Source organism: Rattus norvegicus, chromosome 4 (assembly GCF_021556685.1).
Source record: "Rattus norvegicus strain SHRSP/BbbUtx chromosome 4, alternate assembly SHRSP_T2T, whole genome shotgun sequence".
In the NCBI taxonomy this organism is placed as follows: domain Eukaryota; kingdom Metazoa; phylum Chordata; class Mammalia; order Rodentia; family Muridae; genus Rattus; species Rattus norvegicus.
Genome location: NC_141537.1, coordinates 147966648 through 147980589, shown reverse-complemented (window position 1 = coordinate 147980589; position 13942 = coordinate 147966648). Strand labels below are relative to the sequence as shown.

The window sequence follows — 13942 nt, the reverse complement described above, 5'->3', positions numbered from 1 at the left end:
TGAACACCACAAAGATAATGCCTGCTTGCCCACTTGGTCAGGGCTGCTTTGAGCGGGGAAGTGAGACCCCGGGTGTGAGAGGGCTTTGGAAAGGGCTGTGCACTTTACTGAATGTAGAAACAAGCTGAAGACATCCTTCTGGGAGCTGGGTGTGGGAGCACCGGCACAGCATTCACCAGACCCTGCATTCCAGGAGCCAAAGTCCTGACTGTCCTGCAGTTTCTCTTCTCCACTTCATACGTGAGAATCCTACACAGCAGCCATATCTAGAGAGGACCCCAGGGCCAGGCCCCACCCAGCACACACACATCTGTACAGCTCGTCTCTAAACAGCTTTGGGGGATTTGCTGAGGTTCACACAGCCCATAGTGATAGGGCTTGCAGCAGAAGTCACCTAGCCTAAATGTCCTCACTTCTGCATAGTATAGTTTGGGGAAACATCAAAGGTGGTGGGAGTCGCCTGCATGCCAGCTCACATCCAGAGCTCACCGAGAGTCCTTCAAACAGCTTTCTCCTACTGACACTAGTGCCCAAGCTTACCCTTCCTGCCTCCAGGCCAGCTGCCCTTCCTTTGCCACCAGGCAGCAAGAGCCTGAAGTACAGGCCCCTTCTGGCCACATCACATCCTGTTGCTTAAAGGGAAACATTGTGGCTCCTTGATGCCTGGATAATAAACTCCTTTGTCTAGATTCTTCAATATTCCTGCTTCAGCTAAACCCAGATTGTAAGAGAGGTGGATGTAGCTGGAAGGTCTTAGAGTTAACTAGTGTGTGTGTGTGTGGGGGGGGACATTAAAGAAACAAGGCCACAGCACTGTGCTCAAGGTCCTTGGCTCTTGGTTGGTTTGGGGTGGACCCATGTGTGAAAATGAAAGCCCACAAAGGATCCAACACCCTCTTCTACCTTCCTCTGGCACTGTGTGCAGATGGTGCTTATACAGGACCACAGACAAAACACTAGAATAAGCCAGCCAGGCTTGCACTCCATTTCATGCCAGCATTTATGAGTTCTGGGCCACTCAAATATGAGAAACTGCAGGCATATTGGTGCACACCTTTAATTCCAGCACTCAGGAGGCAGAGGCAGGTGGACTTCTGTGAGCTCAAAACCAATCTGGTCTACATAGGGAGTTCCAGGACAGCCAGAGCTACATAGTGAGACCCTGTCTCAAACAATAACAAAATCCTATGGCTGGCTCAGCTCCCAGATTTGAGTTAAAGAGAGGAAGGTAGAAACCATAATCTTTCATTGGATCATCTTTAAAGATTTTTAACATTGGTTGGGGATTTAGCTCAGTGATAGAGCGCTTGCCTAGCAAGTGCAAGGCCCTGGGTTCGGTCTCCAGCTCTGAAAAAAAAAAAAAAAAAAAGAAAGAAAGAAAAGAAAAGAAAAAAAAAGATTTTTAACATTTTAGTATCTCTGTGGTAGCCAAGAGATATATGGCTGGCTTGTGGCTGGCAAGATGACTTCATTCATAAAGATGCCTGCAGCCAAACCAAACTTGAGTTCAGTCCTTGGGCCCACAATGTAAAAAGTGGAACAACAAATGAATATAAAACAACCCTTTAAAAATATGACTTAACTGGGGCTGGGGATTTAGCTCAGTGGTAGAGCGCTTACCTAGGAAGCACAAGGCCCTGGGTTCGGTCCCCAGCTCCGAAAAAAAGAACCAAAAAAAAAAATGACTTAACTAGACACGACCGTACACACCTTTGATCCAGCACCTGGGAAGCAGAGGCAGGCAGATCTCTGTGAGTTTGAGGCCATCCTGGTCTACAGAATGTGTTAGGACAGTCAGGGCTACATAGCAAGAACGTGTCTCAAAAAAAACAAAAAAACAAACAAAAAAAACCCCCCAAAAGTTAACAAAGTTGGAGACAGAGATGGACGGAAAGGAGTTTCAATCACCTCAAGCTGGGTGGGAAGTCTAGAAACAAGAACATCAATCCAGGAGCATTCATGGTGCAAGTGGGGCATCTGTTGGCTCTGCTCATCACAGCCTAGAGAACTAACCAGTCTTTTAGCAACTGCCTCACCCTTTGTCTAGTTCCTGTATGTGCCCATAAAAACTCTAGAGAGGGAAGTTTCACAGCATTTTCCTCTCTTGGAAAGCCACTTCCTCTCAAGAGTTTCTCTTGCTTTTCCTCAATTTCTTTTTTTAAAAATTTATTTATTTATTATAATAAATATGTCTTCAGACACACCAGTAGAGGGCATCAGATCTCATTACAGATGGTTGTGAGCCACCATGTGGTTGCTGGGAATTGAACTCAGAACCTCTAGAAGAGCAGTCAGTGCTCTTAACCACTGCCATCTCTCCAGCCCTTTTCTTCAATTTCTTCTGAGTCTATAATTCTTTCTTGCTTCTAGATTTATTTTTGTGTATGTATCTGACACGTGTGTGCAGTACCCACAGAGACCAGAAGATGGCATCAGATCCCCTGGAGCTGGAGTGACAGACAGCTGTGAGCCACTCAATGTTGGTGCCGGGAACTAAACTCAGGTCCTCCAGGAAGCATTCTTAACCTCTGGGCCATCTCTCAGCAGAAAGGTCCCATTCCACTAAAACCCTGCTCCATCACCACATTCTAGTCTCATGGGTTTCTTTCTTCACAGGCTGTTCAAAGCCTGGCACTGCCCCTTCCTGTCCCGGTCTTTAGGTGTTTTGGTTTGGTTTGGTTATTATGCTGTTATTTGGGTTAGTTTTTGTTTCAGCATTTGGGTTAGTTTTTGGTTTTTGTATTGTTCGTTGAGAAAAGGTCTCTTATAGACAGGTTGCCTCAAACCAACCATGTTTTAAGAGTAAACTCCCAATCCTAACACCTTCAGCCCCAAGTGCTGGCTGGGCTTAGGGACAGGCGTCTATTGGGTCATGCCACCTGGATTGCAGTCTCTAAGCCAGCCACTTCCCCACAGCAGCCAAACCACATAGCCTGGGACTTGTAGACCAGACTGCCTTGGAAGCCCGGGAGGGGAACAGACAGTCTTTGTAACAAAATGTCAATAAAACCATTTGCTGAGGTAACTGCCTATTCATAAGCATACCTGCCACCAAGCTGTGACCAAAGGCAGATACTAAAAATATCCCCAGGAGGCAGGTATCCCTCACCCAGCCTCCACTGGGCCAGGAACACTGTCTTTCTTGTGTTGTTCCTCTCTTTGGACAGCCTAGAGTAGAAATGCCATGGTCCTCAGAGGACACACCAACCAGCAGCACCTCCAGACAGGGGTATGAAGTAGAAGGACAGAAGTGGCTCCCTGGTAAAGAATCCCCAACTGTGACTTCGGGTTGAAGCCATGCCCACAAGAGCAGGAAATGACTGACCACCTGCCCCCACATTGTTCCTGGGCCCAGCATATACTGCATTTTTTCTTTCCCATTTTGTATTTATCAATGTGTATGTACACAATGTGCACACTCCAGCATCTGTTAGTTTTTGTTTCAGCATTTGGGTCAGTTTTTGGTTTTTGTATTGTTTATTGAGAAAAGGTCTTTTATAAACAGGTTGCCTCAAACCAACCACATTTTGAGAGGAAACTCCCAATCCTAACACCTTCAGTCACAAGTGCTGCTGGGCTTAGGGGCAGGCATCTATTGGGTCATTCCACCTGGAGTGTGTGTGTACCCGTGTGTGTGTGTGTGTGTGTGTGTGTGTGTGTGTGTGTGTGTGTGTGTGTATGTGTGTGTGTCCATGGACAATGGGCTATCATAGAGATTGAATAGAGTTTAAGACAGAGTCTCTTTGTTGTTTTTTTACTGTGTATAGCAGGGTAGCTAGCCTGAGGACTTCGAAGAATTCCCCTTTCTCCATCTCCCATCTCCCTTAGGGGCACTGGAAATATAGACACAGGTGCCTGTGTCTCTAGGGATTTGAACTCAGGTCCTCAGGTTTGTAAAGAAGTGCTTATACACTGAACCATCTCCTCAGCTAGAGGCATTTTCTTGAGGGAAGCCTGGCTGCGACTCAGTTTCTGCATCTGTAACATGGAGGTCAAGGGTCACTCCATCCTTACTTAATTACCTCTGGGTTCTATTCCAGGTGACTTTGCTCTTTCCCTAGCTGCTGGGAATGGAGCCAGTGCCTGGCACTGAGCCACTAAGTCCCAGCCCAGCCAGCGCCTGTGACATTTTTTGTTTAGCACAAATCTGTATCTCTCGGTGCAGGCATATGTGGTATGGCATAAGGGTACCATCTTTGCGAGCTCCACCCATAAGACATACAAAAGCTTCATTTACTGTTTTCATTCCAGGGAGACTCTATCTTTTCTCCCTCTTTCCTGTTCTTTCTATAATGACATGCCCTAGCCTGCACCTGGCAGGTGTCACATGGTCACATTCAGGGCTGGGGTGGGAAGAAGACACACACTGGGTGGGGAGCATGAGAAGACCTGGAGGGAACCTGTCAGAACATTTGGGGTTAACACTTCCTCAACCACACAGGGATACCTAATGACACTTGCAGGGCCATGCCCAGCCACAGATGTCAGCTGACAGTCCCAGGTCAGGCTCTACTACGTCAGGCCCCATCAGCTTCCTGAGAATTCCCCTGACTGAGTGAGCTTTGGGTTAGATCAAGCTTTCTATATGCAAATGATAAATGGCTTGTGTGAGGTTCAAACCGTATGGACTGCCATAGGTCTCAGAGGTTCAGAGCTTGCCAAACATGAACGAGTCCCCAGGTCCCGCACCCCCAAGACCAAAAGAGGTAAATAAATAAAAATGTTTCAAAGGAGAAAGAAAGATATTAAACACACTAATTTATCCTTCCCAGTTGCTGGTGTGCCTCTTGGTGAGAAAGGTTCTGGATGGTGCATTGAAAATCAGTCTCGCTCTGATTTCACTGTGAAAAACAAATGGAGGTGAATGTGGGTTCTCTGTTTCTGTTTTCAGGAACCTGTTGTTGCTCAGCCTGCAAACCATTCTCCGCCCAAGCCCCACCCACTCTTTCAGTCACCAGGAAGACAGAAGGCACCAGAGCACCACAAGCTGAGAGGTCAAGAGCAAAGGATGAGTGTCCTACCTCACCACAGAGCAAGCTGGTGGCTGAGTTCCCCTGGACAGCCTCCCAGTGCTAGGGCCATAATTCTTTTTCCCTTCCGTGATTAAATTCTCAAGGGTGTTGGGCATAGGCACTGATCCAGAGTCACAAAATCAAAGGCAGAGCACCATCAGAGGGGTAGACCTGGGCTAAGGCAGACACAGCTTCCCTGTAGCCAGGGGAAGAAGGGTCTTGATCCTTCAAGTCTCCTGCACCTCGCATGGCGTGACAGGAACCCTAACCCCAGAGCTCTGGGAGCATACCTGGGCTTGGTAAAATGAGACAAGAAACACAGCATGGCTAACCCACCAGCAATGCACACACCTACAGTCCTTAACCATAGGAGCTGAGCTCAGGGGGACCTGATGTTCTAAGTCACCTCCTGCTACTCAGTGAGTTTGAGAAGTCAGGCTGGGCTATGTGAAACCCTGTGTGACACTCGGAAATAGCCCCAATAATCGCAGGCATTTGAACATTTGGTAACCAGTTGGTGATACTATTGGGAGAAGCTTACTAAAGGGTCTTGTTAAAGGAAGTACTTCACTGAAGGTAGGCTTTGAGTGTTTAAAAGACTCACGCCCTTTTCTTTTTTTTTTTTTTTTTTTTTTTTTTTTTTGATGCTGGGGACCGAACCCAGGGCCTTGCGCTTGCTAGGCAAGCGCTCTACCACTGAGCTAAATCCCCAACCCCGACTCACGCCCTTTTCACTTTGTTCTCTCTTCTTTATTTCAGTGGTTCAAAATGTAAGCTCTCAGCTTCCTGCTCCAGCCACCATGTCTGCCTGATGCCATGTCTCCCCACAGTAACACACGACAGATTCTAATCCCTCTATATGAATTACTCCTCCTCCTCTTCCTCTTCCTCTCTTCCTCCTCCTCCTCTTCCTCCTCCTCCTCTTCCTCCTCCTACTCTTCCTCCTCCTACTCTTACTCTTTCTCCTCCTCCTCCTCCTAAGTCATTTGTTTTGTTTTTCAAGACAGGGTTTCTCTGCATGGTCCTGGCTGTCCTGTAGATAAGACTGGCCTAGAACTCACAGAGATTTCTGTCTGCCTCTGCTTCTGGAATGCTAGGATTAAAGGCACCGCACCCATGCATGATTAACTCTCACCACCAGGCCCGACTCTTTTTTTTTTAAAGTTGTCTTGGTCACAGTGTTTGATCACAGCAACAGAAGAGTAACTGACAGAACCTGTCTCAAACCAAAACAAACCTCTAGGAGCCACGCAGGAAGACAAATACCACACGTTTTCTCTCTAATAAGCTGAATCTAGAGCTAAATATAGAGAAGCAGAAAAACAGAAAGGGGACTAAGAAGGGGAAGGAAGGAAACTACAGGAATGGGGAGCAAGAGAGGGGATGGGGAGACATAATAGCCGTTTTCCTCTCATATGCAGAATCCATATTTAATCACATGCATATTGATACATACATATATAAGTATATATGAGAAAGCAAAAATGGGGCAATTTAGGGACACTAAGGAACCAGCAGAGGGGGCAGGGCGATGTTCAAATATTTGCTAAGCATACTGATACATATGTATGAATGTCAAAATGAAACCCATTGCTTTTTTAAAAGGACCTCTGGCCAAGAATAGCTCATAGGTCATCAAGCTATTTCAGAACCCAAGGCAGGGCAGTCACTAGAGCCAGAAGTTCTAGTCCAGCCTAATCAACAAAGCAAGACTCCGATTCAAAACAATAAACTACCAGACTAAATAAAATCAAAAGCACCTCTGATGTCCAGTGAGGTTTATGAGGTCTGAGACTCACTAAGCAGCCAAAGGTGACCTTTAAACTGCTGGATCCTGGGCTGGACAAAATGTGGCAAACTCTTTAAACCCCAGCACTAGGAAGGCAGAGGCAGGTGGATTTCTGTGAGTTTGAAGTTGACCTGGTCTACAAAGTGAGTTCTAGGACATCCAGGGCTGCATAGAGAGACCTTGTCTCAAAAACATAAAACAAAGGGCTAGCGAGATGGCTCAGTAGTTAAGAGTACTGGCTGCTCTCCCAGAGGATCAGGGCTCAAGTCCCATAAGGCACATGGCAACTCATGCCTGTCTATAATTCCAGCTCCAGGGCTTCTGACACCCTCACACAGACACAAATGCACACAAAACACCTATATACAAAATAACAGTGATAATAATAAATTATATATTAAAACGAAAACAAAAAGAAAAAAAACAAAAACCTGGTTCTCCCGCCTCCACCTGTTGAGAGCTGAAATCCCAGGTGTGCACAATCACACCCATTTTATTCAAGTTGGAGGATCAAAGGTTTCCTGCATTCTAGGCAAACATTACCGATTGAGCTACATTGGTCAGCCTGCAGAGGCATATTTAAACACTCCAGAACAGTAAATGTGGGTAGGGAGCAATTCAGTGGATGCAGGAACAAACAACACAGGAGGTAGATGGTGGGAGAAATGGGGACCCCACTCTCGCCTCTCTCAGGGCTCACTATCTGCCTCATCATTTGAGGAATGAGCAGCTTAGGGTTCACTCACCTGGGAATCCCTCTACTCCAGGAAGAAAAGGGCCGTTTATCTACAGCTCTGGCAACATGTGCGTTCAGAGTCTGGAAGTTTCCAGGAGAGTGACCTGGATAGAGCCCCAGACAACAAGATGGCAAAGGTGGGGCCCAGCTCTGTCCAAGCCCCTTGGTGCTTGGCAGGCCTGCGTATGAGGGGAATGTGATTTCTTCCTCGCTTTGCCGTAAATCCTGCCACAGTGTACAGCTGTCTCAATGGAGCAAGAACAGCCAGAGACAGGATTCTCTGGCCAAGGTCCACCAGTTACGGAGAGATGTAAACTACCGTGGCTAAGGAGATGGCTCAGTGGTTAAGAGAACTTACTGTTTAATCAGAAGACCTAAGTTCCAACCCCAGCAGCAATGTCAGGTGGCTCACAAATGCCTCTAACACCAAGGAGTCATATATACCCTCCCCTGGCCCCAAGTGGTGCTCAGGTGTGCATACACACACACACACACACACACACACACACACACATGCACACACATGCACACACACACGTATACACACACATGCACACACATATACACACACATGCACACAGGCACATACACACAGGCACATACACACACACGCATGCACACATACACACACACGCACACACACATATGCACACGCACACACACACATACACACATACAGAGAGAGAGAGAGAGATTAAAACTTAAAAAACAATTAAGGGATGTAAGCCACTGGTATTGGTATTTCCCTGTTACCAGATGGCTCTGTCTGAACCACGATTGCCACTATGGGAACATCTAACTCAGGCCCTGGGACATAGGGCCAAACATAACCTGGTATGGTTAGGAGTTACACACCTGTAACCCCAACACTCAGGGATGATAAAAGAAGGCTGTCTTGAGTTTGAGACCAGCCTGAAATACACAGAGAGTTCTAGGTCAGCATGGGCTACACAGTGAGACCCTTCCTCAAGAAGCCACAGAGCTAAAAAAGATGGAGGGACCAAGACAGGCCAATCCCTGCAGCTCACTGGCCAGTCAGCAGAGCTGAAATGTTGAGTTCCACGTTCAGTGGGAGACACCTGACATTGTCCTCAAGCCCCCTCACACATGAGCACCCATGAGTACCCACACGCACGTGCTCACATTAGCAAACATAGCTCCTCCCCACACACAGTTCACACACACACACACACATACACACACACACACACACACACACACACACACAGGTTCAACTGCAACCCTGACATCCACTTGAAGAAAATGAAACCTGAAACCCTTGTTTTCTCTGGAATCTTTTCTTTCTGCTCCACTTCCTTCAGTGAAAAGGATCTGAGGCAGGTTAAGGTGCTGAAGCCTTGGCTGACCCCAGGGAGGCACAGGACTCCTCCCCTGGCTGCCTGAGGACCCAACACAGTAGCAAATCCCAGCACTGCTTACTGGGGCAGCTGACAGACAGCAAGGCCCTTATTCTATGAACACATTCTGGAAATCCTGCCCTCCACCCAACGCAAACAACAATGCAATACTTCGGTATTTGTTTTAATTCTTGAGTTGATCCGGAGCTGGAGCGGATCCCTCAACAATTTAAAGCCATGAGCCACAAACTAAAGGACCCTGGAGCCAGGTACCCACATCAGGAACAAACATTTCACTAGACCCTTGCTTTTACTTTTCGAACTAATCCCAGGCCCAGTCTGTGCATTTTTGTGGTTTAACACACACACACACACACACACACACACACACACACACACACACACACACACACAGAGCATGCACAAAACTCTAAGGCAGAGGCAGAGACTACAGTGATGGGCAAGCAGTTGAGAATACTTTTCTTTCAGAGGGCCTGGGTTTAATTCTCAGCACCCACGTGGTGGCTCACAACTATCTGTAACCACAACTCCAGTGAATCCGACACCCTTTTCTGGCCTCTGTGGATACTGCACACATATGGTACACATACATGCATACATGCATACATGCATACATACATACATACATATATACATAGAGGTAAAACACTCATACACATAAGCAATAGCCATGGCTGTTCCAGAACAATCTCTGTAGAGAAAGGCTGGCCTCAAACTCAGAGATCTGCCTGCCTATATAACAGAGTGGCAAAACCCAGCACTGTGTATTGGGGTGGGGGTGGGGGACCCCAGAACTGCCAGCAAAGCCCTCATTTTATGAACACATTCTGGGAATTCTACCTTCCCAAGTGCTGGGATTAAAGGGATTAAAGGTGTGCACCACAACAACTGACTCTACAGAGAAAATGTAAGCGACACCTGCTAACTACTTCATATCTTGCTGCCCAATGAGCCCATACCTGCCCATGTTTCAAAGGCTCCCTGTGATCCACTCAGTTACAGTATCAGAGATAGGGTCTCTGTTTTAGAGAAAACAACACAATGGCTGAGTTTTCCCAGCACTTGGCGATGGGGGTGGGAATCAACCAATTCACAAGGTGGGAAGACTCATATGCAAACGAGAAACTTGAAGGGAGGACCCCATAAGCTTCTGTGAGGAGATTCCCTTGAGGCTGAGGCCCAAAGGTGACGGGGATTGGCCTCTGGAAGAATATAGGAAAGTTTGGGAAAGACCAGAGCCCGGGGGAACAGCATGTACAAAGGTCCCGAGGCAGAGTACATTTTGAAGAGTTTCATCAAACAAAGACTCTAGAGGCTAGGCTGAAGGAATAGGCGGATGGTAGAGGCGAGGTCAGAAAACTGGGCAGGACGAGGCGGTGTGTGTCTTCAGAGGGTTAGACAGAACCTTGCCAAATCCTCTTGAACCGATGTCACCCGGAGCTGTGACCCACTTGCCCCTCTCATATCCCAGTCTTTCTTGCAATTAGATTGAAGACATTGAAGTCTCAGGTTCCAGCTAATCAGGAACAAAAAGTCAATGAGTCTCTTCCATTGCCTCCCCTGTCACAGTGACCCCACTTCAAGGACACAGGAGCTGTCCTTTCGTATGCTGCAGCTCATCTTGGGGATTAGGTCATGCCTCTGACGCAGCTGGCTCTGACTCATAAAAACTCTGAGGACAGCTGAGCCTTACACTCACAGGAGCCCGGTGACCACAGCATGGTTCACAGTCAGAGCCTGACAGATGAACCTCATGGTGCCCCAGTTTAATTGTGCGGTACATGGCACCTTATTTGATCTCCCACCACTCTCAAAACCGACAGCGAGCAAAGAAGGATCAGTTCGGGGAAAGGAAATCAGGTGACCTGCCTCACACTAGGCATTAGCATCTTAAAAAAATGTGGCCATCTTTTGAAGCTTCCTGCTGTAAAAATAAAGTAAACAGAGGCTTGCTTAGACACTTGTTCCTTTGATGTTTGCTACAGGGTCTCTTGTACCCCAGGATGACCTTAATGTAGCCAAGACTAGCCTTGAACTTCTGAGCCTCCTCCCTTCACCTCTTGAGTGCCACCATCCCTAAAGATGCCCATTTCTCCAAAGGGGAAAAACTGAGACCTGACCTAACAACCTACCCAAATACAGATTGAGGTAAGCTGACCTCGGTTTGCATCTTGGCCACTTACAAGGTAAGTGACTTTGGGCAAGTCTCAGTTTCCACATCTATAAAATGGGAGTAACTAAAGGAAAAGTGCTTACTGGGACATGCTGGGTGCTAAGTCCCATTATTCTGGGTCCATAGATCCTGATGTCTAACCTAACACAGCGACAGCTTCAAGAACGGGTCCCCAGTGCCACAGGGAATGATCCTGACCCACATTTTATTGTTTCCTGATGCCGTGAAAACAGTTGAGAGGGCAAACACAGAAACTCTCAGATTATACATGGAAGCCCCATTACCTACATGGGTGCAGCCTGGCCTCTATGGAGAGGGAGGGGCCACACTTCTCTACTTTGCTCAACAGTCCCCTGTCCACAGAGCCCCAAGCCAGGAAGGAAGTGACTCTGGCTCACATGCCCAAGCCGGGGTCTGAACAGTTGGAGTTGCACAAGCCCACATCCAGAAAACACCAAAGCTCAGCGAGGAAATCCCAGCCAGGGTCAGAACTCGGCCACTCGGCCACTCAGCCACACCACTCTTCCCTAATGTGTGAGGGTCCCATCCCAGCACCCACAAGAGATCCGCAAGGGGGGAAAACCTGACAGGAAGATGGTGGTGGCCAATGGGAGAGGAAGGCTTAACCACCTCTCACATCCCTTCAGGCCAAGAGTCTCCCCCTACTCAGTTGACAGGCAGAACCAACTGCACAGCTACATGGGGACCAACACATTTTCATAAGATACATTTGATAAGTTGGCCTTGTCAACTTGGTGGGATTTAGCATCACCACGGAGACAAACCTTTCTCTGGGTGCATCTGTGAGGGGTTTTCCAATATAGGTTAATTGAGGTGCAAAGGTACATCAGCATGTTGGCAGCACCGTCCCTCGGGCTGGGGTCATAGATGCATACACAGGAGCTGGACACCAGCTCTCATGGCTGTGGATACAGCGTGGCCAGCATCCCAGATCCCAGGGCTAAGACTCAAACTCAGAGCCAAAAGAGCCCTTCCTCCTTCCCTCCCTTCCTTCTTTCAGTTGCTTTTGTTGGGATTTTGTTTCAGCACTGAGAAAAACTGCTAATACAACAGTAAACACACACACATACACACACAGACACTTTTAATCCCAGCACTTGGGAGGCAGAGGCAGGCAGATCTTTGAGAGTTCAGGCCAGCCTGGTCTATATAGAGAGTTCCAGGCCAGTGAGGGCTCTGTTACACAGAGAAACTGTGTTTTGAAAAAACCAATAAAATAATAATAATAATAATAATAATAATAATAATAATAATAATAATGTGAAAATAAAAGCAAACAGCAGGTTATGTTCCAAGGCCTGAGGAATACAGGTTTGTTCTATCAACAGAGAGAGTGTTGAAAAAGGCGGGAACACAGCCACAGCCAAACAGCAGGTTTGTCTTCTCAAGTTAGAAGTGGGGAGCACGCTTGCCCAGCATGCAATAGGCCCCAGGTTAGATCCCCGGATTCCATCATCCGGGTGTGGTGGCGCACACCTGTAATTCCAGAATCTAAGAGGTTGAGGCAGGAGGATCAGGAAGTCAAAGGCTTCTCTTGGTCTTCAAACATGCGTCCTGTCCACCACAGGCTCTGTGAATACGCTGTGCCCTCTGCCTAGACATGACTAAGCAGGCCCTTCCTCCAGCTGCCCTTCCTGTCTCCCTCTGCTAGACGGCCTCCCCACCCAGTGCTTCTTTGAGTGCATGTGTTGGTATTGGCTTTGTGTTTGTGTGTTCATATCATTACTCTCCATCCACCCCACTAGACAAAAGCCAGGAGACCCAGGCTTACGCATGCAATCATATCTGCATGCAATCATAAGCCCCGTCCAAACAACTCTTCAAGGTTCCAGGTGAAACAGATGCCCAGAAGCTTGAGGACCAAAGTCGTACTAAGAACCAGAGACTGCCAGACAGGCTGTCGAGGTCCGCTCTCGCTGCAGACATGGGAGAGGTCCTGCTGGGATCACTGATTGCTGGACGCAAGCTTTGCCATGGACTGTGGCTCCCTCGTCCATCCTAGCAATGAATTGTGGGTATACTGGCGGGAAAGGGGGTGCAGATAACCTCTATCTGGTTGAGGTCCACTGGGTCGTCGGAAGCTGAGAGCCACAAATTGCAGCAGACTGTGAACTAATCTAAAGAAAGTGATAGATAGTTATCAGGGCTATCACTGTTGGGGAAGGGCACGTGTGGGAAGACAGTTGTATGTAGACATCCAGGTGGACGAGTGGGAAGGTGTGTGAGATATTATCCGTCCCTAGAACAGCTACTTCTCCTCCAGAGCAACAAGATGCTTTTGCTATGTATACCCTCTTCCTGCATTTGCCAGACTCCCTTGCAACCAGGTTGGTCATGGGACCCAGTTCTGGCCAATGCTTTTGAGGGAAGGTTAAACATGCAACTTCCTGGTCAAGCCTTAGAAGGACAGGAGCACACCCACCTTTCCTTCTTGTCATCTTACATACGAAACATGTGTCCCTACCAGCCCGACGCAGGACACCCCAGAACTGCATTATCTACACTAGAGAGCCTTGGATGTCACTGGTGGAGAAATGTCCATGGCTGTGTGCGTGTGTGTGTGTGTGTGTGTGTGTGTGTGTGTGTGTGTGTGTGTTGGAATACACATGTGGGAAGCCACCAGGTGTCACTTTCTATCTTATTCCCTTAAAGCAGTAGTTCTCAACCTTCCTGTTGCTGGGACCCCTAACCATAAAATTATTTTTTGTTGCTACTTTATAACTGTAATTTTGCTACTGTTATAAGTTATAAATGTGTTTCCTGATGGTCTTAGGTAACTCCTGGGAAAGTGTCCTTTGATCCCCCAGAAAGGGGTCTCACCCTAGAAGTCGA

The 13942-nt window shown here is 47.6% G+C and overlaps 1 protein-coding gene across 2 annotated transcripts in view; it reads right to left on the bottom strand.

Moving 5' to 3' along the window:
* The window catches only part of Irak2 (interleukin-1 receptor-associated kinase 2), a 56628-nt gene that overhangs the window by 30092 nt on the left and 12594 nt on the right, over positions 1-13942 (bottom strand).